This window comes from Sciurus carolinensis, chromosome 8, assembly GCF_902686445.1.
Source record: "Sciurus carolinensis chromosome 8, mSciCar1.2, whole genome shotgun sequence".
NCBI classification, from domain to species: Eukaryota; Metazoa; Chordata; class Mammalia; order Rodentia; family Sciuridae; genus Sciurus; species Sciurus carolinensis.
In genome coordinates, this window is record NC_062220.1 from 89176336 (window position 1) to 89198205 (window position 21870).

At 42.4% G+C, this 21870-nt stretch overlaps 1 long non-coding RNA gene across 1 annotated transcript in view; it reads right to left on the reverse strand.

The window, feature by feature from the left end:
* Window positions 1–16596: 16596 nt before the first annotated feature.
* LOC124990537 (uncharacterized) overlaps window positions 16597–21870 on the reverse strand; it is a 35348-nt gene continuing 30074 nt past the window's right edge. Inside the window, exons 2-3 of the long non-coding RNA XR_007109771.1 lie at window positions 18232–18400; window positions 16597–17628 (exon numbers count right to left, since the gene is read on the reverse strand). This is a non-coding gene — a long non-coding RNA (uncharacterized LOC124990537). The remainder of the gene's footprint in view (window positions 17629–18231; window positions 18401–21870) is intronic.

A 21870-nucleotide genomic window follows, 5' to 3' on the forward strand; every position in this document is an offset into this window, starting at 1 on the left:
CAGACTGGGGACAGCTGAAGAAGGGTGGAGTCATTCAGAGAGGCTGTAGAGTCATCTGGGATGAACCTGTGACTGAAGATTGCCACAACCAAAGCAAAAGTCTCCTGGAGACCACAGGAGATCTGATGTAGCTTTTCCTAGCCATGAAGGTGTTTGGGGCAGCTTCAACTGCTGAAGATGGGGTTCCATCCCAAGCACCTCAAAAAAAGAAAGATGGAAGGAAAGAAAGAAAGAAGGAAGGAAAGGAAGGAAGGAAGGAAGGAAGGAAGGAAGGAAGGAAGGAAGAAAGAAAGAAAGAAAGAAAGAAAGAAAGAAAGAAAGAGAAAGAAAGAAAGAAAGAAAGAAAGAAAGAAAGAAAGAAAGAAAGAAAGAAAGAAAGAAAGAAAGAAAGAAAGAAAAATACCCCTTAGGGAGCACTGGATCCTTTTCTTCTGTATTACTGCCATCGAGCAAAGAGACCACGGGGCCAAGATGACACACCTACTTGGAGCTCATGCCCTCACCCTATTCTAGAACATCCTACGCTTACCCAGAACTCCAGAATTCCCTGACCACATGATCAAATGTCTATGTGGGTCTCTTCCCTGGACCTATCCTCCCAAGGGTGCACTGTAATCCTAGAATGTTCCCCATTGGTCTGAGTGGTGGCTGAAGGGGCAGCCTTGGGGGACTATGGATGAAGGTTAGGTGCAAAATTTCATTCAGGGGAAAATAAGCCTGGGGTAGGAAGAGAGGTGGGACAGGCAGAGTGTTGGAGCTTCCAGTTGTACTCTTGTCCCAGCTTCCACTAATGTTAGGGGCAGACCTAGAACCAGGATCTCATGCCAGGCCCAGGTGCTTAAAGGTTGACTGAGCTGAAGGTGGATGTCCCGAGTGATGCCATTAACTTGGACTTTCATCAGTTGCAATTGAGAATATTGCACAGCACTTGCTAGCTATAAGCCAGGCAATCACAGGTTCTTTAATTCCAGTCTTACTAACTAATATCTGTAACACTCTAATCACACACCACACTTTACATAGTGGTAAAAATAGGTTAGAAAAAGACTAAGAAAGGATTGAGTTGGCCCCAGGGTTTCAGAAGACTTGTACTGAAATGCAAAAGTGTCACTGAAAGTGATCAGATAAGATCGTGAACCAGTCTAAGAACTTGTTCAGGGCACAGAACAATTCTAGGCCAGAGTCAAGTCTAGGCAGTTACAATACGTGTCATATCAAGCAGGGTTATAATGGATCTGAGCTGCAGCCCAAGGGACAGTGGCAAGACACTCATGATATATTCACTACATGGTCTGATGCTGGGGTGGGTGTGTACCACAGTGCCACTATCTTAGGTGCCTCTCCTTCTACGTGTTTCAAGTGAGGGGGTGACATTCAGAAGCTCACAGCCTGAGTTTGATACACCTATGAATCCATGTACCTCTGATTTAACTCAATAAATTCACAGGTGGTTATTATTATTATTATTACCTATTATTGTACTAGAGATTGAATCCAGGGGCACTCAACCACTGAGTCACTTTCCTAGCCCTTTTTTTGTATTTTATTTAGAGATGGTCTCTCTGAGTTGCTTAGGACCTCACTAAGTTGCTGAGACTGGCTTTGAACTTGTGATCCTCCTGCCTCAGCCTCCTGAGCTGTTGGAATTAGAGGCGTGCACCACTGCACCCAGCTCATTATTTATTAACGAAACTGGATTTCGGCCTCTGCTGCTGTAGTTGCAATAGACCCCAGCCAGCCACCTGCCAATGCTTCTTTCCAAGTTCTTATCTCATAAATTCAAAGAATGAAATTCATGAACATGGGCTGGGGTTGTAGCTCAGTGGTGGAGCACTTGCCTAGCACATGTGAGGCACTGGGTTTGATCCTCAGCACCACATAAAAATAAATAAATAATACGAAGGTATTGTGTCTGTCTACAACTAAAAAACAAAATTCTTTAAAAAGAAAAAAGAAATTCATGAACAATGAAGAGTAAGCATAAAAGAAGGGGATTTATTCAAGTGAAAAGAACCAGAGGTCTTGCTGGGTGAGTGGGGACTTGATAGTATGTTGCCACTTAAGTATACTTGTCTAGGGGCTTATATAGATACTGGGTAGGGGCATTGATCATTATTTATGCTAATCAGGGTTAGAAAAGTAATAAGGCTGATTGGTTAGACCTTGAATCTGTAGCCTTCACTTACGTCTGTCCAGCCTCCCTTTTCCTGCCTCCCAGGGAAAATTGAGTGGGTTGGAATGTTTGGAATGTTTCTACACGTTAATTTCATGAAGCAGCCCATTCATTTAGAGAAACTTCTTTTGGGGTTGGGGGGCATTCCTTAACTGCTTCTTTTACTATCTATCCTACCATATTCATTAGCACAATTCATTAATCACTTTGTATCTTATGATTGTGCTGTGCACCTAGTAGTTATTTACTTGTACAAACAAGGTGTAGAGTCATTCTGCTTTGGTACCTGGACTTAAAATGTAGTAACTCATGGTAAACTACTGCTTTATAAAATGGAATAACTCAAGATTAGTTTGAAAACTGCTGTTCTCTGTGGTTTCTGAGCAGGGTACAGCCTGCTGTCCACAGTGGGCTTTGTTCTAATTTTTGCTGGTCACTCTGGGCTTTGAGACTCACCCTCAGCCACAGGGAAAAACATTACTGCTGCTGTCCACAGGCCAGTGGGACTCTGGCTGCAGAAGCCCCCCCCTGCATTAGTCATAGGCAGACAGGAAAGGTAGCGATTTCCCATCCCTGCTTTCCAATTGACTGTTCTGTGCTCAGATCAAAATGATCTGCCTTGGGGAAAGTGGTCCCTTTATATTTATTGGAAAGCTAATAGATGAAGGCCCATGAAATAAACCACAGTGCTGGAACTTAAAATTCCCCACCTTCAGTAAAGAATTACAAAATTATAAACAATTTAGTTTTAAAGATCTTAACTGACTTTATTTTTGATTCTGGAATCAGGCAACATTTCAGTCCACCATAAAATAGAATAACTGTTCCAATGGTCCAAGCAAGGAGGTTGGTTTTATAGACAAGAGTAGGCTTGAAGGAAACAGAACAAAAACCAAAAAACAGATTGGTCATTTCAAAGTTATTTTCCTTGTAAGGCAGGGATAATATTAAAAATACTGAGATGCTGCAAGAAATCAAACTCGTGCTTAAAGTGGTTCAGCAAGGCAAACTTGACTTCAGCCAGAAGGGTGTGCTACCTAACCTGACTAGCAAGCACACCTGGGCAGGTAATCGGCCTGCTTTTATTCGTGACACAGCACTTCCCCTTGCCTGATAGGAGGAGCCCAGGGTTACTCAGTGATTAGCTAATTTTAAAATTGAGGTGGGCAAAGGGAAGGGCTATAATTAAAATGGCTACTTTTGGATCTTACATCCCAATGAAGGTTAAATACTACATTCAGAAAATGGATCACCAAACTTCCTATTTTTCATAGACAGGGAGACAGAACAATAGGAAAATAACTGGTAGTTAACATCAAATTATTTCAAGCCACTTCTTCTGTGTAAGCATTAAGGCAGAGGGAACTTCATTATTATACCCATTGAAACAAGTCAAATTTTGGGAAATTTGGCTGTAATTTCTCTAATCCTGATTTCTTGGACGTTCATATGAACAGCTTAGTTTCAACTTGGTGATGTGAAGTTTAGCTTGAGTGATTCCATTCTGATTTTTAGCCTGGTGTGTTAGGAGGTAGTGCAGAAGCTTAGACCAATAAAATGGACTACTGTAATGTTTAACAGATTCCATTACATAGTTGCAGAAAGATGCAAAAAGGAAGGACAATATACTTGAATTTCTCTGTTGATAATCTATGCCCTCAGCCTTGTTTGCTGAACATCTGAAGAGCACCTGCAAATCTTACAAAGGAAGATTATGGAAAACAGAACATCTTTGGACCCCTCCTCTTGCTGGGCCAGGGACAGAAGACCTTCAGGAGCTGCAGCCCTGTGACTGTCACTCTGGCTGTGAAACATTCTTGTTATTCTTGTTTTGTCTTCTCTGCCTTCCCTAGGTTTGTGATGGTCAAAAGATGGGAACTGTTTAATCAACTCCAGGACATGCCATTAGGGACATATAAATAGTCCTTGTATTTAGGAGCCTGCCTTCAGCCTTGTCCTGAATCTCAAGTCCTTGCAGCATTATCCTTGGTCCTATGTATAAAATAAATTCTTTTCTTTGTCTTTTTTTCTTATTGTAAACAAATGGGATACATGTTGTTTCTCTGTTTGTACATGGAGTAAAGGCGTACCATTTGTGTAATCATAAATTTACATAGGGTAGGGGCTGCGAATTAGTGCAGCCACTCTGGAAAGCAGTGTGGAGACTCCTTAGAAAACTTGGAATGGAACCACCATTTGACCCAGCTATCCCACTCCTTGGCCTATACCCAAAGGACCTAAAATCAGCATATTACAGAGATACAGCCACATCAATGTTTATAGCTGCTCAGTTCACAATAGCCAGATTGTGGAACCAACCTAGATGTCCTTCAATTGATGAATGGATAAAGAAAATGTGGTATATATATATATACAATGGAATATTACTCAGCCATAAAGAATGATAAAATTATGGCATTTGCAGGCAAATGGATGAAATTGGAGAATATCATGCTAAGTGAGATAAGCCAATCTCAAAAAACCAAAGGACGAATGATATTGCTAATAAGTGGATGATGACACATAATGGGGGGTGGGAGGGGTTAGTGTTAGGGTTAGAGTTAGGGTTAGGGAGGGGGGCAAGAATGGAGGAAGGAAGGACTGTATAGAGGGAAAAGAGGGGTGGGAGGGGTTGGGGGAAGGGGAAAAATAACAGAATGAATCAAACAACATTACCCTATGTAAATTTATGATTACACAAATGGTGGGCCTTTAAGCCATGTACAAACAGAGAAACAACATGTATCCCATTTGTTTACAAAAAACAAAAACAAAAAAAAAAATTTACATAGGGTAATGTTTGATTCATTCTGTTATTTTTTCCCTTCCCCCCACCCCTCCCACCCCTCTTTTCCCTCTATACAGTCCTTTCTCCATTCTTGACCCCCTCCCTAACCCTAACTCTAACCCTAACACTAACCCCTCCCACCCTCCATTATGTGTCATCATCCACTTTAAAATAAATTCTTGAACATTCCCTGTAACTGTTTGTGACTGTCATCCTCCCCCACTGGAGAGAGAAAGAAGAAAACACAGCCAGGGCAGATAAAAAGTCTCAATAGGCTGGGAGGCCAGGGCAGGGTGCAGACAATACTTATCATTGCTGAGATCAAAATCTGAGGCAATTCGTTTACTTAGCAGCCCTTGTCTAGCTGTGGGTAGACATTGAAAGGACATTCAAGTAATGAGGATTTTGAACTCTGGAATGAGTTGCCTAGGTGGGATACAATTTCCTTGCCTTGAAGGTCTTTAAAGGTGGGAGAAAGGTTTAGGGAGGATTCAGGTACAGATTGGCTGCACAGAGAGGAAAGAATTATTTTTGCATCTTGCTGAGGGAAAGAGGAGCAGCTAGCTGAATAGAATCCATCTTCCCTTCCCCTCTTTATCTTCTCAAGCAACTATAACAAACCATGGCAGCAGTAATAACTGTCTCCTGTAGTGTATTTCCCCAGACTCTCCCACTTCTTCGATTGGTGCTGACAGAGGCAACCTTACATGGGAAGTCTCCTGTTGTTAGCACCCTTGGCAGAAGAGACCCTAGCAGGGGGAGTTGCTTGGGCAGAGGACTGGCATCTGACCCAGAGCCAGGCTCTCGCAGGTTTCTTTTCAACTGATGTTTGAGGCTGTGAATCTGGTGGAATATTAGTGGTGGAAAGAATTCCACTACAGTTTAAATTGCATTTCTGAAAAATTTCTATTTATTTTAAAAATAGATTGTCGATATTATCTCCTTTTGAACATTTGCCAAGGTGCAGGATGGTTTAGCTTGTGATGAGCCTCATTAGAATTTTCTCTCTCTTTCTCTCTCTCTCTCTCTTTCTTTCTCTCTCTCTCTCTCTCTCTCTCTCTCTCTCTCTCTCTCTAAGTTGTCTCTAAGTTGCCTAGGCTGGCCATGAACTTGTGATTCTCCTCCTCCTGACTCCATCTCCTGCATCACTGGGATTACCGGGGTGAGTCACCATGTCCAGCTGAGCCTTATTTGAATTGATGCAGACAGCAGATGCAATGTGAGAGAGAGGGAAGGGGAAGGGGAAGGGAAGGGAAGGGAAGATTGATTCTCCTTTGCCTAATTGCATGATCTACTTAACTGTCAGGCAATGCCTAAGGGGTTTGACTCCAAACCAGAGAACTCAGAGGAACATATTGTTGGGAAGTGCCCAACCTTGCTGGAGACAGATAGACCAGATGATCTGATTATAGCTTCATTGTCTTGAACCCTGCATGGCTCCTTTCTTTAAGAAATATAGAATAATAAGCCAGATGTGGTGGAGCATGCCTGTAATCTCAGCTGCTGGAGAAGCTGAGGCAGGAGGATCGCAGTTCAAAGTCAGCCTCAGCAATTTAGTGAGGCCCTAAGCAACTTAATGATACCCTGTCTCTAAATAAAATATAAAAAGGGCTGAGAATGTGATTCTGTGGTTAAGCACCCGTGGGTTCAATACCTGGTACCAAATTTAATTAATTAATTAATTAATAATATATATACACACACAGATCTATGTATATATATATAAAATAAAAGTGCATTTTTTAAAAAATAAAAATCTCTTTTTACTTCTTCTATGGATATCAACTCAAAGAAAGAGGTAGCAAAGTCTCTGGTTTCAGAGAGGATTTTTGTTTTGAAGGAAGGTGTCAGGGGATGGATCTAACATGAAAGTCAGCTGCCAGTTTTCACCTTTGATAGATTATAAAATGTCCTGCTGTCTCCCCCACTACCCCTGGCTATTCCTTCTCAACTTTAGGTGACAAGTTTATTACCAAAAACACCAAGGATAGCGCAGGGGGTATAGTATAGTGACAGAGCACCTGCCTAGCCTGTGAGAGGCCCTGGGTTCAATCTCCAGTTGTGCAAAAATAAGACAGGTACAGATTAGCAAAGCCTGTGAAAATCAGGAAAATAAATATTTACTATATTGTTTATAAAACAAAAGGTGATTTATTTCTTCAGTGGGAAATGTCAATCCTTGAAAAGAGGAGGTTACAGTTTTTTGCTTTAAGGTTTTGGTATTGTGGGAAACACATACATACATATATTTACACATGTATATATGCATGGGTATTTTCTTTAGATACATGCTGTTCCCTACATAAATAATCCAATGTGTGTGACTATGTATGAATATGCCCTACAGGTTAAAAAAAAATTGACACAGGCTTGGAATGTAACTCAACAGAAGTGGGTTTCAGCAATTTGTTTCATTTTCATAGAATAAGAGCGTGTTTAATTTTACCCCTGGGTAACAGAAGGTGGGGGGCTTCTGGCTGTGACACCAAATATGTGTGTGCGTCAGGGGGTGCACACATGTTTATAATCTGAGAAGGCAGTACTGTGGTTTGAATCTGAAATGTCCCCTGAAGCTCATGTGTTGAAGGCAAGGTCCCTAGTCCCTAGTGCACAGCACTTTAGGGAGGTGGTAGAACTTTTAAGAGGTGGGGCCTAGTTGAAGGAAGTCAGGTCATTGGCAGGATGCCTTTGAAGGGTTATGGGGTCCCTGGCTCCTCCTGTCTCTCTTTACCTTCCTGGCCTTCATGCATTAGGTAGCCTATCATGACATTCTGCCTCACCACAGGCCAGAAGTGATAAGCCAAGAGACCCTAGGCTGAAATCTCTAAAACCATGAGTCAAAATAAATCTATCCTCCTTTAAAATTGTTTATCTCTGGTTTCTTTTCTTTTCTTATCCTTTTTTCTTTTTGATGATACAAGGGATTAAACCTAGAGGTGCTCTACCACTGAGCTACACCTCCAGTCCCTTTTGTGTTTTCTATTTTGAGACAGCATCTTGATAAGTTGCCAAGGCTGGCCTCAAACTTGTGATACACATTGAATTGAAAAAAAAAAATTTTTTTTTTTTTTCGGTAGTGGGGATTGAACTCAGAGACACTTAAACACTGAACCACATCCCTAGCCCATTTTTATATTTTATTTAGAGACAGGATCTCACTAAATTGCTTAGGGCTTCCCTATGTTGCTGAGGCTGACTTTTAACTTCAAACCCTCCTGCCTTAGATTCCCAAGTAACTGGGAATACAGGCATGTGTCTCTATGCCCATCTTTGATACACATTGATTTTGACCCAATTCCTTGTATAGGAATTTATGGAGACAATTTGGCAAGCATGCAAAAATGGAAGTATTGGTATACACGTTAGTAAAAAATTCAAACATTGGAGACAACAACATATCATCTGTCAGGACAAGACATTACTTACCATCCATTAAATAAACCAGACTGCATCTTACCATAGAATAATGAACAGTCATTCAAATGGTGAGGTAAATCCACATTTCTTGCCTAGAAATCTATAAATAGAAAACCCAGTAAAGCTATTTAAACAAAATAATAATAATAATAATAATAATGAGATGACACAGTAAGGAAGAGGAAGAAGAGAGTGAGAAAGTGAGGTTGGGGCAGGGGAAGATGATTATGTTCTCTAGAAGTGACTGCTGCCAGCAGGACTTGGATTTGAACCTTAGAATTTTGCATGTGGAGTGAAGGAAATGTGCATCTCCGTGAGTCCCAAGAACGCTCTGCAGTGGTCAGGCAGGTGTGCTTTTGGAGCCGGCCTTGCAAGTGCTGTGTTCCCAGGCCTGGCCCAGCTGTCTGAGTTCTTCCTCAGACTCCTGCTCTGTCTGGGAGCTCTGCTCTTTCCTCCAGGCAGGGAAGCAGTCTGAAAAATGATTCATGCGGAGGTGTAGGTGATTCATTGAGTTATGGGAGCATCGTGCATGACTTTATATTAAAAAGGAGCCATTCAGAGAAATACCTGGCCTCCTGGAGGGAAACTCAATCTATGTAACCATTGAAAGTTACAGTTGTACCAAAACTCTGGATTGTAGAAAAAATTTAACTTAGCAATTCCGCTTTTGAGAATGTATTCCTGGATTCAATCCCTAGCACCAAAGAGAAAAAGGAAGGAAGGAAGGAAGGAAGGGAGGAAGGAAGGAAGGAAGGAAGGAAGGAAGGAAGGAGAGAAAGGAAGAAAGAAAGAAGAAAGAGAGGGAGAGAAGGAAGGAAGGGGAGAAGGGGAGAGAGAGAGAGAAGGAAGGAAGGAAGGAAGGAAGGAAGGAAGGAAGGAAGGAAGGAAGGAAGGAAGGAAGGAAGGGAGATTCCAAGGAAATAAATATATAGAACGTTTAAGTGTATGCTATAATATTCATTATAGCAGTTTTTTATAATAGTGGGAATTAGGACTCACTTATATGTCCAAGAATAGAGGATTAGATGCATTTCATCAGTTCTCCTCAATGGAATATATGATTCCCCCCCAAATTATTGTTGTATGGTAATATGCTTATTGTCATGGTAAATGTTCACTATATGATGTTAGTGTAAAAACCAGATCCCAAAATAAAATGACTCCAAGGTTTAAAATGGTATAAAAAAAAAAAAGCAAAATGTTAAAAAATATTTATTCCTGAATTATATGTGATGATCATCTTCTCTGTCTTTATTGAATGTCACTTTTTAAAAATTTGTTTTGATACTGGAGATTGAACCCAGGGCCTCACTCATGGTAGACTCTATTACAGAGCTGTATCCCAAGTCCTTTTTATTTTATTTTGAGACAGGGTCTCACTAAGTTGCTAAGTTGACCTCAAACTTGTGATCTTCCTATCTCAGCTTCTGGAGTAACTGGGATTATGGGTATATGCTACTGTGCATGGTGAACATGTTGTTTTTGAAATAAGAAATGAATAATGTGATTACACTTCTATTTTTTTAAAAGGCAAGGGAACTCAAAGTACACCAATCCTATAGGACATCCTGTGCTATGGTTTGGATATGGCTCAAGTGTGTCCCCCAAGGGTCCATGTGTAGAAATTTAATCCCCATTGTGAGCATAAGAGGGTAGAAATTTAATCCAACTGTAATATTTAGAGGTGTAGCTTTTGGGATGTCATTAGAATTAGGTCAGCTCATTAGGGTGGAGTCCTCATGATGGAATCTTTAGTGCCCTTAAGAAGAGAGAGAAAAACCAGGTATACATGAATGGTCTCTGTCTCTTGCCTTATGATGCCCTTGCACTGCCTTAGGACTCTTCCAGTAAGAAAACCATCACCAGAGGTGGCCGTTGACCTTGAACTTCCAGACCCATGAGCGAAAATAAACCTCTCTTCTTTATAAAGTTAGCTTTATAAAGATAACCTGGCCTTGGATATTTCATTATAATAATGCAAAACAGACTAATACATCATCCTACACTTTTTTAAAAATATTTTTCTTAGTTGTTGATGGACCTTTATTTTATTGCCTTATTTATAGGCGGTGCTGAAAATCGAACCCAGTGCCTCACACATGCTAGGCAAGCGCTCTACCACTGAACCACAACCCCAGCCCTCATCCTATACTTTTAACTTCACTAGGACACGTACACATGTCTGTCTTTGTGCATTACTCTACCTCTAAAGCTTAGCATAATCTTGTCACATGAATATTATTTATGAATATTTGTTAAATGAACGAATGAACAGACATAAGAACAAGAAAAGTGGTAGTAATAGGAGGCTCAGGATAGAGGAGAAATTCACAAGAAACTGCACACAATTGCCTGGTCTCTTCCATGTGGATTTGATAGTTGAGCTCTGTGAGATGGGACCTGTTCATCTTTGGATGCCTCACAGGGCCTTTTCTACAATAGGAGGAGCTCTATAAATATTGCATGAAACTATAAATGCTGGCTTCTCCTCTTCTTACTGTAATAATATCCATAGACAGCCCCACAGTTGCTGAATGCTTGCCCTGGTGGCAGATCACATGCAAGAATTGGAATTACAGCCGTTCAATAGGAAGTTATATTGTTTGGGTAAGATTTACTAAAAGTAATAGAAAGAAAACAAAGTAAGAATGGCCTAAAAATTCAGTCTATGGGATTGTAACTCAGTGGTAGAGCACTTGCCTAGCACATGTGAGGCACTGGGTTCAATTCTCAGCATCACATACAAAAAATGAATAAAATAAAAGTCTATCAACATTTTTTAAAAAGTCTATTTTCTTTTAATGTTGAAGGAATCTACAGACAGGCAGCCCAGGATTAAAATGGAGCCCTCTGGTGCCAAGGACTCAGGTTTCTTCTATCTTTTTGCTCTGTCACAAGTGGCTTCTAATCTCAAGTTCATTTCATGGTTCAAAAGGGCTCCTGAAGTTCCAGTTATTACATCAACATTCCAACCAGCAGGAAAGAGCAAGAGTTGTGAAGAAAGGCACATCCATCTCTATAAGTCACACGGACCGCCTCCACTTATGTTCAATTGGTTGGAACTTTGTCAAGAGTCTGGTAAATATAGATTTTTATTCTAGGGTGTCTTGTTCCCATCTAATGATTTAGAGGGTTCTCTTCTTGTGGAAGGGAGAAAGGAGAACTGGCATTGGGAAACAATGGACAGTTTATGCCACTGAAATGTCCTCAGCCATCTTATCACTAGCCAACTTGATTCTCATCAAACATGCAACATCTGCTTGGACAATGTAGGGAAGGTTACCATGACAGTGACTTACAAATTAACCAGGTGCCTGGGACTGATGCTGACAAACACTGCCTGAGAGACAACAGACACTTTCAGTTGCACCTTAGTGACACATTTCCATTTCTGGCATGGTCTCCACTACTGTAGGGATGAACTGGGTCATTACCCTCTGCCTGGCAGAGTGGAGCCACAGAGTGCAAGGTACCATTTTTCTCATGGCAGCAATGTCTTATGTCCTGCAGACCCTGCTGACTGCAGCATTCAAATCCTCAGAGAAATCAGGAAATTGAAGGGAGGGATTCTTACTACACCCATGAGGAAAGAAATAGAAGAGGCCAGTTTAAAATATTTGAGCCAGGAATGGTGGCACACACCTTGTAATCCCCGTGACTCAGGAGGCTGAGGCAGGAGGATTGCAAGCTCCGGACGAGCCTCAGCAATTTAGTGTGAACTAAGCAAAAATTCTTCAAGAATTCACCCACACCACTTCCTATGACCATCATTGACCTGGTCAGTGCCACCCTAACTGAAAGGTAGTCTGGGAAATCAATTACTTAGCTCCCCAACTAGGTTGACAGCATCTTGATTTTGTGCATAGAATTTTTTTCATATTGTGTGTAGACCTCTATGCTTGTGGCTCAATGCACCATATTGCACTGGGTGCCTTTGGCAGAACATGTAAGATAACAGAAAAGACAAAGAGAAAAGTGTAGTTTTGAATATGGGTTCTATAATTCACTGACTGTCTTCTAAAAGTAACTAACCTTGCTGAATGTAGGTAAGTAAAAGGGTTTGCAGGGCTACTGTGAGAATTAAATATGATAGTGTATTTATAGCTCCTGACCCTGAAGAAAGAGCCCCAGAGAGTTACCACTCCATGTGGTGTGCTGTGTTCTGTCTAATGAGCAAGTGGTGGGTAGACAGAGTGGAAGATAACAGAGTCAGAAGGTCAAAAGCACAGGCCATAAGTCAGGCACTGGGTCCAGATCTCCTTTCTACTATGTACCAGCTGTGGGGCCTCGAAGAAATTACTAGGCCTCTCTAAGTTTCAATTGTTCCATCTATTAGCTAAAGACAAGAACAGAACATAGCTCCTAGGGCGCATTCAGAAGAAAAGAGATCATGCACATAAATCACCAGGCACTGTGTCTGGCACAAAGTACACACACAGTAACTGTCAGCTATTACTATTAATTGTATTTTTTTCTCTCTTGGCCCAGAACTAAACCCACTGAATCAAAAGAGCAAGCACATTGCTATTGAAGCTCTTTTTAAAGACAAAGTCATTTTCTAGCCCTTAAAATACATAAAAAATTATAACTGGAAGCAGCAGCATACCAAGAGTGGGGGCTGGGTTGAGACCTACCCTGGATGAGGCTACAAGAAGGGTCATAAACTGTAGGGATTTTTTTTCCCCAGTACCGGGGATTGAATCTAGGGCCTTCAGCAGGCTAGGTGATTACACAAGTTCTCTACCATGGAGCTACACCCATAGCCTTTCTTAAAATTTTATCTTATTTTGAGGCAGAGTCACCCAGGCTGACCTTAAACATATCCCCCTGCCTCAGCCTACTGGGATTAGGCATGTGTCACCAAGCTTGACTCATTTGCTAAGGTTCTAAATGATTGTTGCAATTACTATTGAGTTTTAAGAATGGATAGGTAAGCTTCAGGTCAGTACATCTGTAGTCCTTATCGTTTTTAAAAAATATTTTTAGTTGTAGGTGGAAAAGACATCTTTATTTATATTGTATGTGGTGCTGAGAATCAAACGCAGTGCCTCATGCCATGCTAGGCAAGCACTCTACCACTGAGCCACAACCCCAGCCCCTGTAGTCCTTACCTTTTAATAAATACCATGTTCTGTTGCAGAGCTTCCAGTTCTGTAGTTGGCCTCTGGCACCTGCAGACTCAGTTTGTAACATTTTGGGCTGGTTTCACTTTGTGCCTCTAACCTTGAGAGTCAACAGTATATCCAATCGACAAGAACTCAGTGAGTACAGAAATGAAGACATGGAACTTGAGTTAATTTAAGTCTAGGGCAATTTTATTTATATTTAAAGTTAAAACAAGACAGGTGTGGTGGTGCACATCTGTAACCCCAGCAACTCGGGAGGCTGAGGTAGGAGGACCCAAAGTTCAAGGCTAGCTTCAGAAACAGCAAAAGCCTCAACAACTGAGTGAAATTCTGTCTCAAAATAAAAAAAAACATAAAAGTACTGGGGATGTAGCTCAGAGGAAAAGTGCCCCTGGATTCAATCCCCAGTACAAAAACCAAAAAAAAAAAAAATTTTTTTTAACTAAAGATAAAATAGAACTAAAACATCTAACTGTAAACTGTGAGGTATGACACAGTTGTATTAGTCAGCTTTTCAATGCTGTGACAAAATACCTGAGAGAACCAACTTAAAAGGAAGAAAGATTTATTTGGACTCATGGTTTAAGTCAATGATTTCTTGGCCCCACTGCTTTGGGCCTGTGACAGTATAGTGCATTGTGGTGGTAGAAAGGCATGGAGGAGGAAGCTAGTTCATCTCATGGTGGCCAAGAAACAGAGAGAGGGGAAGGGGCCAGGTTCCAGTATCCCTTTCAAGGGCACACTCTCAGTGACCTAACTTTCTCCCACTTGACTTCACATCGTAAAGATCCCACCCACCTCTCAATAGCACCATAGGTTGATGACCAAGCCTTTAACACAAGAGCCTTTGGGAGATATTTAAGATCCAAACCCTAAGCTGGGTGCCATAGCACACACACCTGTAATCCCAGCAACTCAGGAGACTGAGGCAGGAGAATCACACATTCAAGACCAGCCTTGGCATACAGAGAGACTCTAAGCAACTTAGCAAGATCCTGTCTCAAAATAAAAAATGAAAAGGACTGGGGGTACAACTCAATGGTAAAGTGCCTCTGGGTTCAATCCCCAGTACCAAAATAAATAAATAAGTAAATAAATAAATTTTAAAAATAACAGATCTAAACCATAACAACATAGTCCCCGCTTATCCACAGGAGGTGTGTTCCAAGCCCCCTCCGTGGAAGCAGCAGCAGATGCAAGCTCCATTCTTCCTGAACGGGTTCTTGATTGCTGCTGTGATTGCCAGAGGACAACAGACTCCTGCTTCTTCAGTCTTCCAAAGTGGACTCTGCCCAGGGACTTTCCGGAGAGTTCCCAGGTCTTCAGTCCTAGACTAGGAGCTATCATTGATCCCTCTATTCTGAGGTTTCAGCATCCTAGACTTAACCAACTACTGATTCCTCCAGATCTCCAGCTGATGGCCCCTGTGGGACCACCCAGCTTCTGGTTGTGTAAGCCGATCCAATACATTTCCTTTTTATAATCCTACCTATACATAAATCCTGTTGGTTCTGTTTCTCCAGAGAACCTGACTAATACAACTCCCAAGGTAACTAAGTGTAACTAGCACTGAGTGTTGGTGTTTCTCAAACTGTGATCCATGACCAAGTTTTTGAAAATTTTGATCTGTTGCATTGATGCTACTATGCAGCTTAGACCACTTGGGGCTCATTGTATGGTTTATATCATCTAATGTTCTTTACCTTGTTTAACAAGACATGCCCAGTGATCACACACTTAGATATAGCAGCCATATCAAGTTGCTATAAAGAGTTTTAAACATTTACTCTCAATCTCTGTTCTTGTCATAGCCTAGAGACAGTTTTCTATCCAGCTTTGGGTTGCTCCCTACCAGATCATATAGAATCCCTAGCAAAGACTTTTGGCCAGAAAAAAAAAAAATCCTTGGATAATTAATATGTTATGGTTTGGATCTTAAATGTCCCCTTTTATGGTTTGGATGTAAGGTGTTCCCCAAAAGCTTACATGTGAGACAATGTAAGAAGGTTCAGAGGAGCAATGATGGGGTTTTGAGAGTCTCAACCTAATCAGTGAAATAATCCCTGATGGGATTAAGTGAGTGGTAACTGGAGGCAGGTAGGGTGTGGCTGGAGGAGGTGGTTAGTGGGGCCTGGCTTTGGGATATAAATAAATATAGTATCTCTCTGCTTCCTATCATCACCGCGATGAAAGCTGTTTCCCTCCACCACCCTCACCCGCCATGATGTTCCTCACCTTGAGCCCCGAGGAATGCAGCTGGCCTTCTATGGGCTAAGACCTCTGAAACCGTGAGTTCTCTCCTTTACAGTAGTGCTGGTCGGGTCATTTAGTCACAGCAGTGAAATAGCTGACTAAAACATCCCCCAAAAGCTAATGTATTGAAGGCTTGGTCCCCAGTGATGGTGCTAAACAGAAGGTGGTGGAAGTTTCAAGAGGTGGGGCCTAGAGGAAAGAAGTTAAATCATTGAGGTGTGCCCTTGCAGGGGATGTGGGGGCCTTTAACCGTTCTCTTCCCTCCCCACCCACCACTTGCCTCCATGCTGCCATCAGGTGAACAGTTTTGCTCTATCATGCGCTCCCTCTCATGCCATTCTCTCTCCACCATGTTGCCTCAGGGTCAAAAGCAACAGGGCCTGCCCACCATGGACTGAAACCTCTGAAACCTTGAGCCATAAGAAACCTCTTCCCTCCTTATAAGCCGATCATCTCAGGTATTTTGTCACAGTGATGGAAAACTGAATAACACATTATATAAGCACATTTTATCCTCTGAGTTGCTTTGTCTTAGAGCATATTCTGTGGGGTTAAGAGCATGGATCTGACTCAGAGTCAGTGCCCGCTGTGTGATCTTGGACAAGTGCCTACATCTCTTTACATGTGCGTTTCCTCATTCTTAGAATGAGGAATTTTAGTGTTTAGCTCAGAGAGGGTTGTAAGGAGGTACATGTGTGGGATGCTGTCACATGGTAAGCCCTCATGCATATTAGTTATTATCAGTGTTATTGCTCCCCACCTCCCTTTCAGTTGTGGTGTGTGGGGTCAGGGCTATGGGGATACAGGTTATCATGTCATAGCTACCATAACGCAGCTCAGGACAGAGAGCACCAGGCCAGGAGGCAGAACTGTGGGCTCTGACCCTGTTTTCTGGTGACCTGGGTTAGGTCGCTGTGCTACAGATGCATCCTGCACCAGTCTTACACGGGTCTGCTGGAGCAGTGGTCCTTGCCCTCAGGAGTCTCGCCCTGTGGAGGTGAGCAGACAGAGACGCTGACAGCATACAGAAGGTATTCACAGAGTCACAGCAGTGCACAGAGGGACCTCACTTGCTCTTGTGGGAGTTGGTGTGCCTCTATCTTAGGGTTCTGAGTTGGAGCCCACAGAATGAGCCACTCTACTCACGGCCTGGACAAGTTGCATTATGGTAGCCATGACATGACAACCTACATCCCCATAATCCGGGGGCAACCACTGCTGTGCTGTGCTTAGCCACTGCCTCTTCCTCTCAGGAACATCCCCTGGCAGGAAATGGCCTTCTTGGCTCCCCTGCCCACTGCTGGCCAGCAAGGAGGAGCTTCCTCACTGGGGTTTCACTTAGCAGGCCCATTCGACCTTCCCACTACTTCACCTTTTCAATTATAAAATATATATTTTGGGCACCATCTATTGGATCCTCTGATTTATTTCTCAGCAAGTTTTAGAACTTGGTCAGGACAGAGGTGGACCATTTCTGGGCTCCCTGAGGGACCTGGAAAGTTAGACATTCTATATTCCAGATAGACCATGAGCTCCTCACTGCAGGACCCACGACGATGTGGACATTTTGTCACTTTTCCTCTGATGACACACAAATCGTGTTTTACTGACACTGGTTGAATGAATGAACAATTTCTTCTGCAGTGGTGGTAGGAAGGAGTAGGGTCAGAAGGGACCAAGAAATGCTACGGCATTTTATCCAGGCTTGGAAAGATGAGGGAGAATGTCACTGTCAGGCAAATGGCCAGAGTGGGCATTTCTGTGGCCATCAGTAAGTCCCCATCTTTCTGAGACCCCACTTTCTCCTCTGTAGAATGAGAACACTTCCCTTGTCTCCCTCACAGGGTCCTTGGGAGTGTTATCCAGTGTACCTGAAGCAAAAAGATTTAGAAAACTATCCTGTCATACAAATTATTATATAATATTCAGTCCCTGGCACACATGTCAACTGTCAGCAGAGGTGAGAAAGAAATTTTATTTAATTGATGAATTCTTTTACTCTTGTCTATAAAAACTGGACTCTCCCAGAAATGGTTTTCATTAATGTCCAATGCCCACCACTTATACCCAATGCTGCTTCCTGAGACACGGATAAGGCAGAATCCTGCTCGCCTTTGTGGATGTGATGTGTTAAAAATGATGTTTTCAGAAAGAACAATAGGAAAACAAACTGTCAGTTTGACATTCCTCGTTAGGATTTTTTTCAGGCTGCTGGTGTCTACATGCAAATAATGTCTTTACAAAAGCAAATGGGTTCCAGTGACTTATAAATTTCTTTTTTCTCTCCAATATGCATAGAGAGGAGGCCAGTAGAAAATGTAATGGCAATCAGATTTCACTTGTAATGAAACAATGAAGCATTTTTAACTGTGCAGGGGTGTTTAAATAATCATGAAAGAAGCAGCTGACTCTTTTTTCTCTTGGTCCAATTAGGTGCTGTTTTCTCTGCAGAGAATAGTCAAAGGCAATCATACCTTGATCCCCCTGTGTCAAAAAGTCTGTCTGAAAGATGATGTCTCATCATCCGTGAGGGCACAGCACATTTATTTTTCTGTCTGGATGTGACACCACTTCAGAGAAAGGCTGGTAGTTTTGAGCAGCAATCTCATTTCATCCCTGCATGTAGGCGAGGGCTTCTTCTCCCTGGAAGAGAATTGTGCCCAGAGAGGTAAGTTCCCCATACAGGCAGATGCTGTCAACAGAGTCTCAGTGAGAAGCCAGAGAGAGAGCGGAGCATTAGGGGGAAGAGGCTGAACTGCCACCTATCAGTGGCTCTGGGAGGAGAGAAGCTGGGTGTATCATCCGCTTTCAGAGTTCAATGCTTTCAACACAGTAACAACCCATCTGCAGAAACCAGTTGAAGGACAGGCTGCAAATTTCGGTCCAGCAATATGGTTGCGCTTTCACTGCTGGCAAAGTTTCTGGCAGCCTGGGAAGGAAGCGGGGAGAGAAGGAGGATGGCTTTGAAACAGAACCATGGCTCTGCCTTTGGAAAGCCACAGGACGGGCCATGTCTTAGGAGGAATCCAGTTATTGATTAGGGCCAGCGTGGTTTTCTTTACCAGGATGTAAGATGTCCCAGTGTCATTGGTGAACGGGGCTCACAGGGAACTTCTTACACATCCAGCACAGTGTGAGGTATTATGGGGGATTTGGAAGAATCCTAATCATCATCCCTGACATCTGTAGAATGGTGCATGGCTTACAAAGCGTCTTTCACTTACGGTGTTGTGTATTTTTGCCTCCCAATAGGAGTTAAGAAGGATGTGGAAATGACTTCCCCCTAAAAAGAGTTGAAAGAATAAGATCTCATAAAAATAATTGCTCCAACATATTGAGCACTTACCAGACTTTCTGACTTATCACTTTAATTCTCATAATCATCTTAGAAGGAAGATAATTGGAGTTTCCAATTTGCAGATGAGAAAACTGAAGGTTCAGAGAGGCTAAGTAAGTTGCATAGATCATACCAGGAGGATATGATGGGGCCCAAACTCCAAACCAGCAGAGGCAGCACCTTGCCATCTTCTGAATCACCATGCTATCTGCCTATGTCTTCTCTGTTTTGACACTTAGTCCTCTTCATTCATCAGGGAAAGACATTCAACAAGTATTAAGAGCCTAGGTGGCCATGTGTGGTGGCATACATCTGTAATCCCAGCTACTCAGGAATCTGAGGCAATAGGGTCACAAGTTCAAGGCCAGCCTCAGCAACTTACCAAGTCCCTTTTCTCAAAATAAAAAAATGATAGAGACTGTGATATAGTTCAGTGGTAGAGCACTCACTTAACATGATTGAGGCCCTGAGTTCAATCCCCAGGACCAATGGCGGGGGTAGGAAGCCTACTATGTACCAGGACTAGTTGTGGACCCTGGGGATGCATTTGTTCATCCGATGAATATTTCACTATTTTCTGGGTGTTCACTATATGCCTGGTACTGTTCTGTGCTTGGGACAGTCAGGGACTCCTTCCTGGAGTTTACATTCCACTGGGGAAAGTGGACAATAAACAAGATACACTTAAGGAAATAATGGAGTATGTTAGAAAGTAAAGAACACTTAGGCCACACGAAGGAGACTAGGGTGCTGGAGGCAGGGTAGGGAGAAAGGATGCACTTTTTAAAATTTTTTTCTTTTTTCTCTAGTACTGGGGATCAGACTCAGAACCTCACACACACTAGGCAAGAGCTCCACCACTGAGCTGCACCCCCAGCCACTATTAAATGAGGTGGTCAGGAGATGACTCATGGAGAAGCTGGCATTTAAACAATAGGGAAGAGCCTTACATCGGGAACAGGCAGTGCCCGATGTTCAGAGAACAGCAGGACAGCAGCATATTCATGTTGGTGAGTGCAACGGACAGCGAGATAAGATGTGGGCACAGTGTGATGGGAAGCCAGGTCCTGGTGGACCTCCTAGGCCATTGTGAAGACTTTGACTTTGACTCTGAGTGAGATAGGGAACCCGGCTGGGCTCTGAGTAGAGGAATGCCCTGTTCTTACATCTGTGTTTAAAGAATCACTCTGGTTGCTGTTTTGAAGATAGACTTTAAAGGGGCAAGAATGGAGGCAGGGAGGCCAGTTTAGAGGCCACTGTAGTGATCCAGATAACAGAGGACACTGGCTCCAGTCAGGAGGTAGTAGAGGAGATGATGGGAGTGGTTAGGTTCTGCACATTTTGGTGGGATTTTGGGGTGGGGAATACTGGGGTTTGAACTCAGGGGCACTCAACCACTAAGTCACATCCCAGTCCCATTTTCTATTTTATTTAGAAACAGGGTATCACTGTTTCACGCCTTGCTTTTGCTGGGGCTGACTTTGAACTCATGATCCCCCTGCCTCAGCCTCTGGAGCAATTGGGATTATAGGTGTGTGCCACCGTGCCCAGTAGGTTCTGCACATTTTTTTGAATTTGGAGTCCCACCATAGATCTATCCAGTCATTATTCCTGTGGTAAAGAAAGCTGCTTTCATCATAGAGAAACAGAACACAGGAACTCATGCATGGTGATTTAAAATACTGAAAAATAGTGTTAGCTAGAACTGCACTTGGAAAGGCACAACTGAAAGCATGGTAGTTGTAAAACAACGTATTTCTTATTTTTATTCTTTATCTCATTAAATTCAATGTACTCATGCAAATAAAGCAAGTCTCACTAGCAAAGCCACATTGCCCCTGACTTAGCCCTCGTGACTATGCAATGAGTATAGTCCATAGACAGAGTAACAGTATTATAGGAACCATTGCTTCTTTGTTTTCCAAACTGAACTCTGTTTTAATCCATTGGGAATTGTGAATAAATGGAGAAAAGGAAGCAACATAATGCATGCATTATTTAACTATTCCTGACCCCTGTGACCATGGACATCTTGTGATCATGAGAAGCCAAAGGAGGTTGGCTCTTTTCTCAAAGACTTCATGTCTAAGATACTAATTTGGAAAACAAAAGTGACCAGATGAATTGGATTAACACCCCTGTCTCCCTGTCTCATGAGAAGAAGATGAATTGTCCATCATGAGGAAGGCCATCATCTTGGGTTTGGTGACTTTAATCCTCTGTATATAGCACAGAAAGTGTTTTGCTGTTAAAGTCACTGGATCATCATGTGATCTGTTATCATGAATGAGTGTGGGCAGGAGATGAGCATCGTTGACAGAATTTACTGCCAGACTCCTCTGTGCGGCACTCTGCTATTTGTCTTATTTGCCTTTGTGTACACAGTTTACAGTCCTTTAATTCGCCCTGATGATGTTCTTCACTAAGGTGGCACTCCCGTTAATGTTCACAGGTGAATGAAGATCCGGCTTCCTGCCGGCTTAATGGTCTCATATCCAGGGACCATTCTCCCCGATGGAACACACTCTTAGAAGTGGACTTTGATACTGGATTATGGTCTCCGTATCAGGAGCTTGCTTCCATCTCTGTCCTCCAGCTTGCCTGGTCACACATTGCACAGCCAACATCAGACTCCAGTTGAGAAAGCATGGGATAGCAGTTTCTTATGGGAAAAGTGCTATGGATAAATGTCTAAGCATAGTTCTTTCAAAATAAATTTAAATAGTGGAGACATTTTGATTCATCAGGATTACTGTTTCTGGAAATTCTAGCCATT